General features: G+C 36.3%; 1 long non-coding RNA gene across 3 annotated transcripts in view; it reads right to left on the reverse strand.

The window, feature by feature from the left end:
* Positions 1-13,045, reverse strand: part of LOC141424719 (uncharacterized) — a 250,345-nt gene that overhangs the window by 107,899 nt on the left and 129,401 nt on the right. The window contains exon 5 of one of the 3 annotated variants that reach the window (XR_012449571.1): positions 350-420. The exons of the other annotated variants lie outside the window; for them this stretch is intronic. This is a non-coding gene — a long non-coding RNA (uncharacterized lncRNA). The remainder of the gene's footprint in view (positions 1-349; positions 421-13,045) is intronic. 3 annotated transcript variants of the gene reach the window in all.

Genomic DNA, 13,045 nt, shown 5'->3' on the forward strand with positions numbered 1-13,045 from the left:
ATATAGTTATAGAAGTTATAGAAGACAGAAACATGAACACAGAGTACAGATGGTCATTCTTGGTAAGATAAGGAAATTTCCCCTGCATTTGATGATGAAGCTACAACTGTTGAATGAAGAAACTGAATTGTTTGAGTGACTTCCAAGGGTATCCAAGGGTAGATAAATTCCTTGATAGCAGAAAACAGCATGCCTAACACAGTATTCAGATTCCTATTAAAGAGGAGAAACTCTGCCCAAAAAGAGAATATGGAATATGAGTTTACTATTCAATGTTTAAGAAACTAGGAATGAACTCACAGAGTAAAAAAAACAGTTAGCTTTAAAACAATGATAAATCTCTTCTTACCCCAATGGAGATGGGCATGATTGATCCAACCAATAGCACACACCTTGAAATTGCACCCCGAGTATCAACTCCTAGATATAGAAAATTTCAGTGAAGAGGCAGCAGTCCCAAAAGAAGCAGGGATAGTTATGAGCACTTGTAAAATTCAGAGTACTCCTAAAATTCATGAAATGTTGGCAAGCAATGGGTTTGGGAGGAAGGTGATTAATGGAAACTGAGGTTTTCTATTTACATGTATCAGTGAAATCCAAGAGATAATGGGGGATGTTAACAATTATTCATACTCACACATATATAAAAACCACATTCAGGGAATCAACAAATCAGCATGGAAACATCTGAAAATATAATCTCTTTGCTTAAAGTTTTGTATCAATTTTGAATAAAAGAGGCAATTCATCTTCTTAATGAATTCCTAGGTTGAAATGTGACTAAGATTTATTTTCCATTGAACAAGATTTCCTCAACTTAAAATGGGAATTAAGTGAAAATACAGATGATACTACTAATCTTCAAACATACCATTTTAAGAGCTGGATAGTATTGATGAATGTTTGACAGTTTATATATGCTGCTAATTGTTTGATTTCAAGTTGTTTACAAATTTTTTACAGCAAATAATTCTGTTTAATGCTTCCCCAATCATATGTGTAGGATAATTTCCTTATGCTAGAATCAAAGATATGAAGTTACTTAAGGTATTTAAAAATATGACTGAATTATATTTAAAATTTGTTAGTCAAACTACTCCTACCAACAAAATAATAAAATACTGTTTTAAAAATAGAACACTGAAAGTTGTTGAAGTCATTTTAAGAAGGCAGAGGAGGTAAAGGAGAGAATGATAGAGGGGATAAACCAAATACTTTAAGTGGTAGAGTGCCTGCCTATCAAGCATAAGGCCCTGAGTTTGAGCCCCAGTACCAGAAGGAAAAAAAATAATAATAATACTTCAGTTGATCCCAAATTTCAAAGGAAGGATTAACTAGAAAACTCAACTAATTCCTAGTAGCTTTTATTTACTGTAATAACTAATAAATTCTTCACAAAGTCAAATGGAAGATTCTAGTAGTCACTGCTAAGCATTCAACACATAGGAAAGCATGAAAATGCACACAAAGTTGAAAACTCACAACAAAATTGAAAAACAAGTGTTACCAGAGTGGTGGGGATGGCTAGGGCATAGAAGAAATTCCACTAAAATCAAGAACCTTCCACTTTTAAAAGAAAATAAAAAATACAATGTGAAACTGATGATTTGAAAGACATCATTTTGAGTAAATGTTAAACACACCAAAATTAAAACTGATCCTATTGAAAGGTGTCAATATGTCAGAGTTGGATATAGACAGCAATTCAATAACAGATGAAATCACAGACTAGAGAAAGGAAAGCACATGATAAAAATGAATTTGGGGCAGTTTTCAGTTGTCTAACTTTTTAACAAATACCCCAAATTCAATACAACTTATTAGTTTTATATAGACATAAATAAGGAAGTAGGAATTAATATTTATCAAATATCTAGATAAATGAGGCCACCCAATATTAAAACCTGTGCCATGTATCAAATGAAAATACTGAACTATGAATTAATAAATAAAAAATAACATTTTAGTAATGAATATGTCAGAGATGATCTGGTGAGGCATGGAGGCTCAATGGAGCAAGAGGAGTACACCAGAAAACAGTCTTCCAACGCTTCCTGGCAAAACACCACCTCCATGAGTGAACCACTGTGTACCCTTCCTATTGGAACAGCCCCATCTGAAGACTGCCAAGTGACTGAAATTGTTGTGAGGTAAAGAATAAAAATCGCTAAGGTTATTTCAACCCAAAGTTTTGAACAACAAAAGACTTAGATAAAGAAAATGTTTGTTTGAGGTTAATGAAAGTCATTTGAGGAATTCCTATAGTGGAGTAAATGTACCATACACACCCAAAGATAAAATTCTAATAACCTGGTACAGGTCTATTTCCATATTTTCACAAAAATCCCTCTGGAATTTCAATTTACATTCAAAGTCCTGAAACTGTAAAGGTGGAGGAGAGTAACCTACCCTCTGAAAGTAAAAGTTTAGGAAAAATAGCTTAAAGACAAAGAAGCACCCAACTCCTGGCAAGAAAGTTCCAGAAGGTTCCACAGCGTTAGGAAGGAATGGAATGTCTGTGCTGTAATCTAGGATTAAATAAAAACCTTAAGGGGTTGGAAGAAGGGGAATGGTTGTGGCATAATACATATGTGAGTCTGGAAGGCTCTGCACCAGACTCTTGACCATAGTGTCATTCTCTGGGGAACAATGGCATAAGATGTGAAGGATAATTTAAAAGAAGTGGACCTTGGAGGCTAGAGCGAGGCAACAGTACATCACTGTCAAGATGTTGGACCAGCAAGAATGTCAACACATCACTGGATATGCATGAAACCTAAGTTTGGTTGTGGAATGACATAGCATTTTACCTCTATTCTGCAAATATTTTGCACAAGTCACATATGTGCATGAAATGAAAGATTAATCAGTAATCCCTGCTTCTTGGACAAAAATGTCAGCCAGAAACAAATCAACAGCTCAGCTGATTGCTAGGGGTTCTAAGTAGCAAACAATTGGTCCTGGAGATCTTGAATGACATGGGATCTGTGAAAAATTGGATACAAAAACAGATGAAGACAGTGTTCAAAAGAATGACAAATGCACTCATAAATACTGAACGTAATTTTTCTTTAGGAATCTATCATTATCCAAATATGAGAGAAATTATACAGTGAAAAGTTTATCTCAAAGCTATTTAAAGTAATTATCAAAACAAATAGAAAAAGTTGAAATCACTCTGACCTTCCATTATAAGGAAATTGTTTAGTAATATCTATGATGAGTGTGTAAACTAAATATGATTTACAGAAAGTAAACAATGGAAAGGCAGTAAATCTGTACTAAATGAAGAAATACAAATGATAAATTTATACTGATTTCAACTTGGTAAATAATATATAAATAAAAAGTACACTAATTGTGAAAACACATCAAACTTTTTTATTTAAAATATTTTCATAAGAAATATGATTTTTTAATTTTAAAATCTTTCATAGTGTTTTAAAATTACTTTATACATATCATGTGTTTTATGCCTGATATGCCAAAACTTGCTTTCTGTGTAGGTTCACAAGATAAATGCACTAATGTTGATTCTGTGGTGTGCATTTTATACAAGATTTTGAATCATTATCATAATCAAATTTCATGGATATTAGTTTCCTGTTAAATTGTTAGTCCACATCTTTTTAGCACTTACCTGTGTTAATCATGCCAGAAGCAATTGAACATGTATCTCATGATAACTGAGATAAACTGCAGAGTGTTAAGTAAATTCCCATTCTATTTTAAGAGTGAAATCATTCACTGCTGTTCTTAGCGAGCATGGTAAAAAATTTGTGAATGTTTCATGACCTGTTCTACTTGAACTTTCCTTGAAATACTTTCCTAATGTTCCATTTTATTAAAAGACTAAATTTTATGTTTCTCAATTTTTGAAAACACAGATCTCATCATTAACTAAGATTTTGTTTAGTTTTGTTTTGTTTCCTTAAGAGAAGTTCTTTAATAACTCAACTGGGCCTTCAGATTTTGCATTATGAGCCCTTCACACAGATGATAAACACCATAACATTCAGACTTATCCAGCAAAGTACATTAATAGTATATTCAATTTGACATTTTGACCAATATAGCCATCAGGAGTTGGCCTATAAATGTCAAGAATTGTCAAAGAGTTAAAGGCTTTGTTTCTTACAGGTTATAATAAATACATCTGAATCTTTATCCTTTATCCTTTTACTGTGAGGTTTCATATGTATTTCTTGAGTTCATATTTATTCCACATATGTTTTGAAGAACAAAGAGCTTTAGTATCCTAATTCATGGTAAACATGGCTACAATATATGATCAGTATGTTATGAAGCTAAAGTAAGTAATATGGGAATTTTAAAGAAAGCATTTAGTGCCAAAGTATTATATGACTTCTTTCAATTAAGATAAAAGAATATACAGTGATTATATCTTATTAAAATGATGCAAATGTAAAAGTCTAGAGTTGTGAAATGACCAATCAGATGTTTGCCTGAACAAATTCCTTGAAGGCAGTTTCCATACTAGAGTTAAACCCAGAAGTCTGTGTCTGTCTTTCTTTGCTCCTTTACTACCACTCTGCAGGATGCAGGTTAAAGATAGAGAACATCATCACTGACTATCAGATCCCTATGTCTAAGTGAATTCATACGAGTCTAGAAGATGAAAGCATCTGTAATTTCTCACTTAGTTCTCTGCAATAATGTCAAAAATGGAGCACAAGAAATGACTTCAGTATTTATCTACATTGACTAGATCAAATTCATTAAAATAAGATACTGAAGTTTTATACTACTCAAAAATGCTTTCAAATTTGCAAACAAAATTTAACCCTTCTATGCATTGTGTAAATACTCCTTGTTTTATCTTTTTATTTGACTTAATATGTGTTAGACTATCCCATTTAATTTCACCTTAATCTGTCATTGGATGAAGACTGCCTGCAAAAAGATATGTGGCCTTCCTTCCTATAATACTATCCCCCAAAAGGACTGAAAACAAAAAATAATTTTACTATTACTCTTTCAATAGTAGAAACATAGTCTCTTCATTCTTTTTTGTTGTTGTTGTTTATTTATTCACATGTGCATACATTGTTTGGGTCATTTCTCCACCCTTCCCCCATCCCCCACCCTTCCCGCCTCCCCTACCCTTTCCCCCTCCACTCCTCAGTTTCAGGCAGGTCCCGTTCTGCACTTATTACTGATTTTGTTGAAGAAAGGACATATGCATAATAAGAAAGATAAAGCATTTTTGCTAGTTGAGTTAAGGATAGCTATACAGAGAGATTCCTACTATTGCTTTCATGAACCCATGTGTTACGACCCATGTTGGTTCAACTCTAACTGATCTTTACCTTGGTTCCTGATTCCCTGCTCATGATAACCTGTTGTTGTAAGGTTTCTGTATTAGTTCCTCTGGAGTGGGGATATCAAATGCTTTCACGTTTTGGGTTTTCTACCTATTCCTATATCTCCCGTATGTGCTCTCCTCTTTTCTTGTGATCCAAGTCCAACAACATTGTGGCATTTGCCCTAGATCTAAAGTCCGCATATGAGGGAGAACATATGATTTTTGGTCTTCTGAGCCTGGCTGACTTCACTCAGAATGATGTTCTCCAGTTCCATCCATTTACCTGCAAATGATAAGATTTCATTTTTCTTCATGGCTGAGTAAAATTTCATTGTGTACAGATACCACATGTTTTTGATCCATTCATCAGCAGTGGGGCATCTTGGTTGTTTCCATAACTTGGCTATTGTGAATAATGCTGCAATAAACATGGGTGTGCAGGTGCCTCGAGAGTTAACTGTGTTGCATTCCTTTCGTTATATCCCCAGGAGTGGGATTGAAGAATCTAATGGTAGATCTATGTTTAGATTTTTTTTTTTTATTATTCATATGTGCATACAAGGCTTGGTTCATTTCTCCCCCCTGCCCCCACCCCCTCCCTTACCACCCACTCCACCCCCTCCCGCTCCCCCCCCCCTCAATACCCAGCAGAAACTATTTTGCCCTTATCTCTAATTTTGTTGTAGAGAGAGTATAAGCAATAATAGGAAGGAACAAGGGGTTTTGCTGGTTGAGATAAGGATAGCTATACAGGGCATTGACTCACATTGATTTCCTGTGCGTGGGTGTTACCTTCTAGGTTAATTCTTTTTGATCTAACCTTTTCTCTAGTTCCTGGTCCCCTTTTCCTATTGGCCTCAGTTGCTTTAAGGTATCTGCTTTAGTTTCTCTGCATTAAGGGCAACAAATGCTAGCTAGTTTTTTAGGTGTCTTACCTATCCTCACCCCTCCCTTGTGTGCTCTCGCTTTTATCATGTGCTCATAGTCCAGTCCCCTTGTTGTGTTTGCCCTTGATCTAATGTCCACATATGAGGGAGAACATACGATTTTTGGTCTTTTGGGCCAGGCTAACCTCACTCAGAATGATGTTCTCCAATTCCATCCAGATTTTTAGGAAGTCTCCAAATTATTTTCCATAGTGGTTACATCAGCTTGCATTCCTGCCAGCAGTGGATTAGGGTTCCTTTTTTCCCACATCCTCGCCAACACTTGTTGGTGGTGGTGTTTTTGATTATGGCTATTGTAACAGGGGTGAAGTGGAATCTTAGTGTGGTTTTGATTTGCATTTCCTTTATGGCCAGAGATGGTGAGTATTTTTTCATGTGCTTTTTGGCCATTTGAATTTCTTCTTTTGAAAAGTTCTGTTTAGTTCAGTTGCCCATTTCTTAATTGGTTCACTGATTTTAGGAGAGTATAGCCTCTTAAGTTCCCTGTATATTCTGCTTATCAGTCGCTTGTCTGATGTATAGCTGGCAAATATTTTCTCCCACTCTGTGGGTGGTCTTTTCAGTTTAGAGATCACTTCTTTAGTTGTGCAGAAGCTTTATAATTTTATGAAGTCCCATTTGTCCATCCTTTCCCTTAGTCACTGGGCTACTCGGGTGTTTCCTGCTCCTTCCTGTAGTAACTTCAGTTTCAGGTCTGATATTAAGGTCCTTGATCCATTTTGAGTTGATACTAGTACAGAGTGATAGAAATGGATCTAGTTTCAGTTTCTTGCAGAAGGGTAACCACTTTTCCCAGCAACATTTGTTGAAGAGACTGTCTTTTCTCCACCGTATATTTTTGGAAACTTTGTCAAAAAATGACATGGGTATAATTGTGTGGGTTCATATCTTGGTCCTCTATTCTGTTCCTCTGGTCTTCATGTCTGTTTTTTTGACAGTACCATGCTGTTTTTATTGCTATTGCTTTGTAATATAGTTAGAAGTCAAGTATTGTGATACATCCAGCAGTGCTCTTTTTGCTGAGTAGTGCCTTGGCTATTTGCGGTCTCTTGTGTTTCCAAATGAATTTTAGGGTAGATTTTTTGATCTCTGTAATGAAAGTTATTGGGATTTTGATGAGAATTGCATTAAACATGTAGATTGCTTTCGGTAATGCAGCCATTTTTACTATGTTGATTCTACCGATCAATAAACATGGGAGATCTTTCCATCTTCTGTAGACTTCCTCAGTCGCTTTCTTTACGAGTTTGTAATTCTCCTTGTAGAGGTCATTCACATCCTTTGTTAAATTTACTCTTAGGTATTTGATATTTTTTTGAGACTATTGTGAATAGAATTATTTCCATATATTCCTTCTCAGTTTGTTTGTTGTTGGTGTATAGAAAAGCTAATGATTTTTGTAAGTTGATTTTGTATCCTGCCACCTTACTGTAGTTGTTTATGGTGTCTAAGAGTTTTTGGATAGAATTTTTTGGGTCTTTAAGGTATAGAATCATATCATCTACAAATAAGGATATTTTGACAGTTTCTTTACCTATTTGTATTCCTTTTATTTCTTTTTTTTGCCTAATTGCTTTGGCTGGAAATTCCACTACTATGTTGAATAGGAGTGTGGATAGTCAGCACACTTGTCTTGTTCCTGATTTTAGGGTAATGGTTTCAGTTTTTCACAGTTAAGTATGATGTTGGCTGTAGGTTTGTCATATATAGCCTTGCAATGTTGAGATACATTACTTCTATTCCTAGTTTGCTTAGAGCTTTTATCATGAAGTGGTGTTGGATCTTGTCGAAGGCTTTTTCTGCATCTATTGAGATGATCAAGTTGTTTTTGTCTTTACGTCTATTGATGTGCTGCATTACATTTATAGATTTGAGTACGTTTAACCACCTCTGCATCCCAGGGATGAAGCCAACTTGGTCATGGTGAGTGGTCTTTCTGATGTGTTGTTGGATTCAGTTTGCCATTATTTTATTGAGGAATTTTGCATCAATGTTCATTAGGGAATTTGACCTGTAGTTCTCCTTTTTGGAGATGTCTTTGTATGGTTTTGGGATGAGAGTAATATTGGCTTCATAAAATGGGTTAGTCAATGTTCTTTCCTGGTGTATTTCATGGAACAGTTTAAGGAGAGTTGTTATTAATTCTTTAAATGTCTGGTAGAATTCAACAGTGAATCCATCAGGTCCTGGACTTTTCTTTTTTGGGAGGCTCTTGATGGCAGCTTCAATTTCTTTTTGTGTTATAGATCTATTCAGGTGATTAACATCCTCTTGGTTCAGTTGTTGGTATTGTAAGTTTCTATAAACCTGTCCATTTCTTTGAGATTTTCAAATTTATTAGAGTATAGGCTCTCAATGTAGTCTCTGATGATTTCCTGGATTTTCTTGGTGTTTGTTACTATCTCCGCTTTTGAATTTCTGATTTTACTGATTTGGGTTTTTTCTCTCCTCATTTTAGTCAGGTTTGCCAGGGGTCTGTCAATCTTATTTATTTTTTCAAATAATCAGCTTTTTGTCTCATTGATTCTTTCTATGGTTTTTTTTGCTTCTATTTCATAGATTTCAGCCCTTATCTTAATTATTTCTTTCCTTCTGCTTGTTTTGGGGTTTGTTCTTGTTTTTCTAGGAGTTTCAGCTATAGCGTTAGGTCATTGATTTGAGATCTTTCTGTCCTTTTGATATACGCACTTATGGCTACAAACTTTCCTCTTAGGATTGCCTTTGCTGTGTCACACAGGTTCTGGTAGGTTGTGTTTTCATTTTCATTAACTTCTAGGAACCTTTTATTTCCTCCTTTATTTCATCAGTGACCCATTCATCATTGAGTAATGTGTTGTTAGCTTCCAATTGTTCTCGTGTTTTTTACTGCTGTTTTTGTTGTTGATTTCTAGTTTTAATGCATTGTGGTCAGTCAGAATGCATGGGATTATTTCTATTTCTTGTATTTGCTGAGGCTTGCTTTGTGCCCTAAAATATGATCAATTTTGGAAAAGGTTCCATGGGCTGCTGAGAAGAATGTACATTGTGCAGAAGTTGAATGAAATATTCTGTAGACATCATCTAGGTCCATTTGATCTATGGTATGATTTAGTTCTAGGATTTCTTTATTGGTTTTTTGTTCGGATGACCTACCTATTGGTGATGGGGGGTATAAAAGTCTCCCACTACCACTGTGTTGAATTGTATATATGTTTTTAGATCCTGAGTATGTTTGATGAAATTGGGTGCATTAACGTTGGATGCATATAGGTTGATAATTGTTATTTCCTTTTGGTGGTTTCCCCCTTTTATTATTATGAAGTGTCCTTCTTTATCATGTTTGATCAAAGTAGTTTGAAGTCTACTTTGTCTGAGATAAGTATTCGACCCCTGCCTGTTTCTGGGGACCAGTGCCTTGGTAAGTCTTCTTCCAGCCTTTCACTCTCAGCCAGTGTTTATTTCTGTTGATGAGGTGGATCTCCTGTGTGCAACAGATTTTGGATCTTCCTTTTTAATCCAGTTTGCCAATCAGTGTCTTTTGATGGAGGAATTTAGTCTGCTAACATTCATTGTTAGTATTGATAAATACATGGTGATCCCTGTCATGTAGTTGTCTTTGTTTATTAAGGGTTTGATTGTGTGTAGCTGAATCAGTATTACTCTTTGCTTTCTTGCCTTTTCTTCTGTGGTTTGGTATTGCCTGCCCTTTCATGATTTTGTTTGCTTTCATATTCTGTGTGCAGAATTCCTTGGAGAATCTTTTGTAGTAGTGACTTTGCAGTCATATATTGTTTTAGTTTCTGCTTATCATGGAAAACTTTTATTGTTCACCTATGTTGAATGATAGTTTTGCTGGGTAGAGTATCCTGGGATTGAAGTTATTTTCATTCAGTACTTGGAAGACCTCACTCCATGTTCTTCTTACTTTTAATATTTCTGTTGAGAAGTCTGCTGTGATATTGATGGGTTTGCCTTTGTATGTTATTTGTTTTTTCTCTCTTACAGCCTTCAATGTTCTTTCTCTAGTCTCTGTACTTGTTGCTTTAATGATAATATGTTGTGGGGTAGATCTATTTTGATCAGGTATGTTTGGCATTCTGTAGGCTTCCTGTACCTGCATGGGCATAGTTTTCTCTAGATTTGGGAAGTTTTCTGTTATTACTTTGTTGAATATATTACACATTCCTTTTGCTTGCACCTCTTCTCCTTCTTCAATGCCCATGATTCTCAGGTTTGGTCTTTTGATGGAGTCAGTGAGTTTTTGCATTTTCTTTTCACAGGTCTTGAGTTGTTTAATAGTTCTTCAGTTTTTTCTTTAATTGCCATTTCATCTTCAAGTTCTGAGATTCTGTCTTCTGTTTTTTTCTATTCTGCTGGTATGGCCTTCCATTCTGTTTTGTATTTCTGTTACATTCTTTTTTGTGAGGTTATCCATATCATTGGTTACTTCCTTTTCAATATTGTCAATTTTGACCTTAATTCATTTATCTCTCTGTTTGTGGTGGTCTCAGTTTCAGTTTGGTGTTTATTTATGACTTCTATGATTTCATTTATTTGTTTTTGTGTTTTCTCATATTCTTTATTTTTGACCTCTTTGAATTTCTTCAGTGCCTCCTATACGTTTTGGTTGACCATGTCTAGTTACATCTCTATGAAATTCTCATTAATTACTTGTAGGATTTCTTCTTTCAGAGGGTTCTTGTGGGCTTCATTGGGTTCCTTGGCATAGTTTATCTTTTTTTGTTAGAGTCTGGGTCTGGGTATCCGTTCTCTTCATTTCACTCCAAATCTTGTAGTACTTTACTTTTGAGGGAGAAATCATTTCCTTCCCTTTTTCTTCTTCCTGTATTTCCACTAGGTAATGTTTCTATCCCTGAACTATATGTAATGTAGTATTGGCTGCGTAACAATATTGATACTAACAAAACCAAGAAAGAAGGACAAAAAAGAGAGATAGGTGGAAAGATAAAAGGAATAGTGAGGAAAAGAGAAAAAAAATGGTAGAGATGGTGGATGATCAATCAGTAAACCAGGCAGCAAATCCCTTAAAGAAGGGAAAAAAATTTAAATGTAAATTTAAATAAAAAAAAAAGAAAAGAAATCACCAATTTTGGACCAGCAGAATTGCAGTCTTAGTTGTTCTAATGCTAGTTCTTTAGCATCGAGACCTTTCTGTGTGTGTCTCTCAGGTAGGTTTGCATCTGTCCTGTGGCAAGTGGACAGTGGGTGGTGTCCATGGGCTTTCTGGTGGTGGCCTTTAGCTGACATGAAGTAGTGGGCCTTTGGAGTGTGGGCTTGGCATGCCTGAATGGTGCAGAATGGTGGAGTGGAGCTCCTGCGTGTCTATGGATCCTTAGCTTGACAGGCTTAGGGGGTGTGGTCTGTCAGAATAGAGGTCATGCATGTGTGGGTCCCTGGCTTGGCAAGCCTTAGGGGCACAGTCTTGCAGAGTGAATATTGTACAGGACTGTGCAGGCCTTTGGGGCGTGACCCAGCAGAGTAGAGATCTTGCAGGGCTATGCCGACCTTGGGTTGGTGGCCCAGTGGAAGGGAGATCGTGCATGCTTGTATCTCTGGCATGGCAGGCCTTGAGGGTGTGTACCAGCAAAGCAGAGATCTTGCAGGGCTGTGCAGACTTTGGGAGCATGGCCCGCAGAGATCATAAATGTCTGTGGCTCCCTGGCCTTAAGGGCTTGTCCCATGGAGATCCTGTGGTTCTGAGGGCTGGGAGTCTCGGATAGTATAGCCCTGGCATGGCAAAGGAGCAGGGCCACAGGATCAGAGAGCCCACGTTGTATGGAGCAGCAGCTTTCAGGCCTATGGGGAGGCACTTAGCGTGCAGCACCTGCTATTCTTTTATATATGGTGGCATGGAGAGGCCTCCCATGAGCTAGGGGTTCAGAGGGCTGATGTTTCAGCTCTCCCTGATGTTTTACCACAGTCAAGCATGTCTCCAGCTTCTTATCAAAGTCCCTGGATCATGGAGGTCAGAAGGTTCGTGGCTGAGTTCCAGTCGCCATTTTGGATTCCTTGTTTCTTCATTCTTGGAAGGAAATCTAAGTAGTGCATCAAAGTGTTATCTGCAAATGTTTAACATAGTACTGAGTTGTCCTTAAATAATCATAATATTACTGCCCTAAAGTAAGACTTTTCACAACTTATTTAAATGCACCAAATATGCCCTGTTACTTTTATATAAAAATGTTTTCCTAAAAATACATCTGAATGCAGATAACTGAAACTAGATCCATATTTGTCATTCTGTACAAGTATCAACTCAGAGTGGATTAAGGACCTTATTATAAGACCTGAAACTTTGAAGCTAGTGTAGGAAGTTCAGGGAATACACTGAAATTAATAGGTATAGGCAATATCTTCCTCAACAGAACTCAATAACTCAGCAACTAAGAGATGGGATTGACAAATGGGACTATAGGAAATTAAAAATCTTCTGCATAACAAAAGAAACAGTATCTAAATTGAAGAGGGTACCCACAGAATGGCAGAAAATCTATGCCAGCTATATATCTGACTAGGGTTTGATAATGAGAACATAAATGGAGCTCAGAAACTTAAACTCCCCAAAATTCAATGACCCAATGAAGAAACTGGCCAAAGAACTCAACAGATTTTTCTCAAAGAAAGAAGTCCAAATGGCTAAAACACATGAAGAAATGCTCACCATCCCTGGCCATAAAGGAAATGCAATGCAAAACCACGTTAAGATTCTACCTCACTTCTGTTGGAATGGCTAGCATCAAGAACATAAACAACTTCCAAAGTGTCTCCTACT

The sequence above is a fragment of the Castor canadensis genome, chromosome 1, assembly GCF_047511655.1.
Source record: "Castor canadensis chromosome 1, mCasCan1.hap1v2, whole genome shotgun sequence".
Lineage (NCBI taxonomy): Eukaryota > Metazoa > Chordata > Mammalia > Rodentia > Castoridae > Castor > Castor canadensis.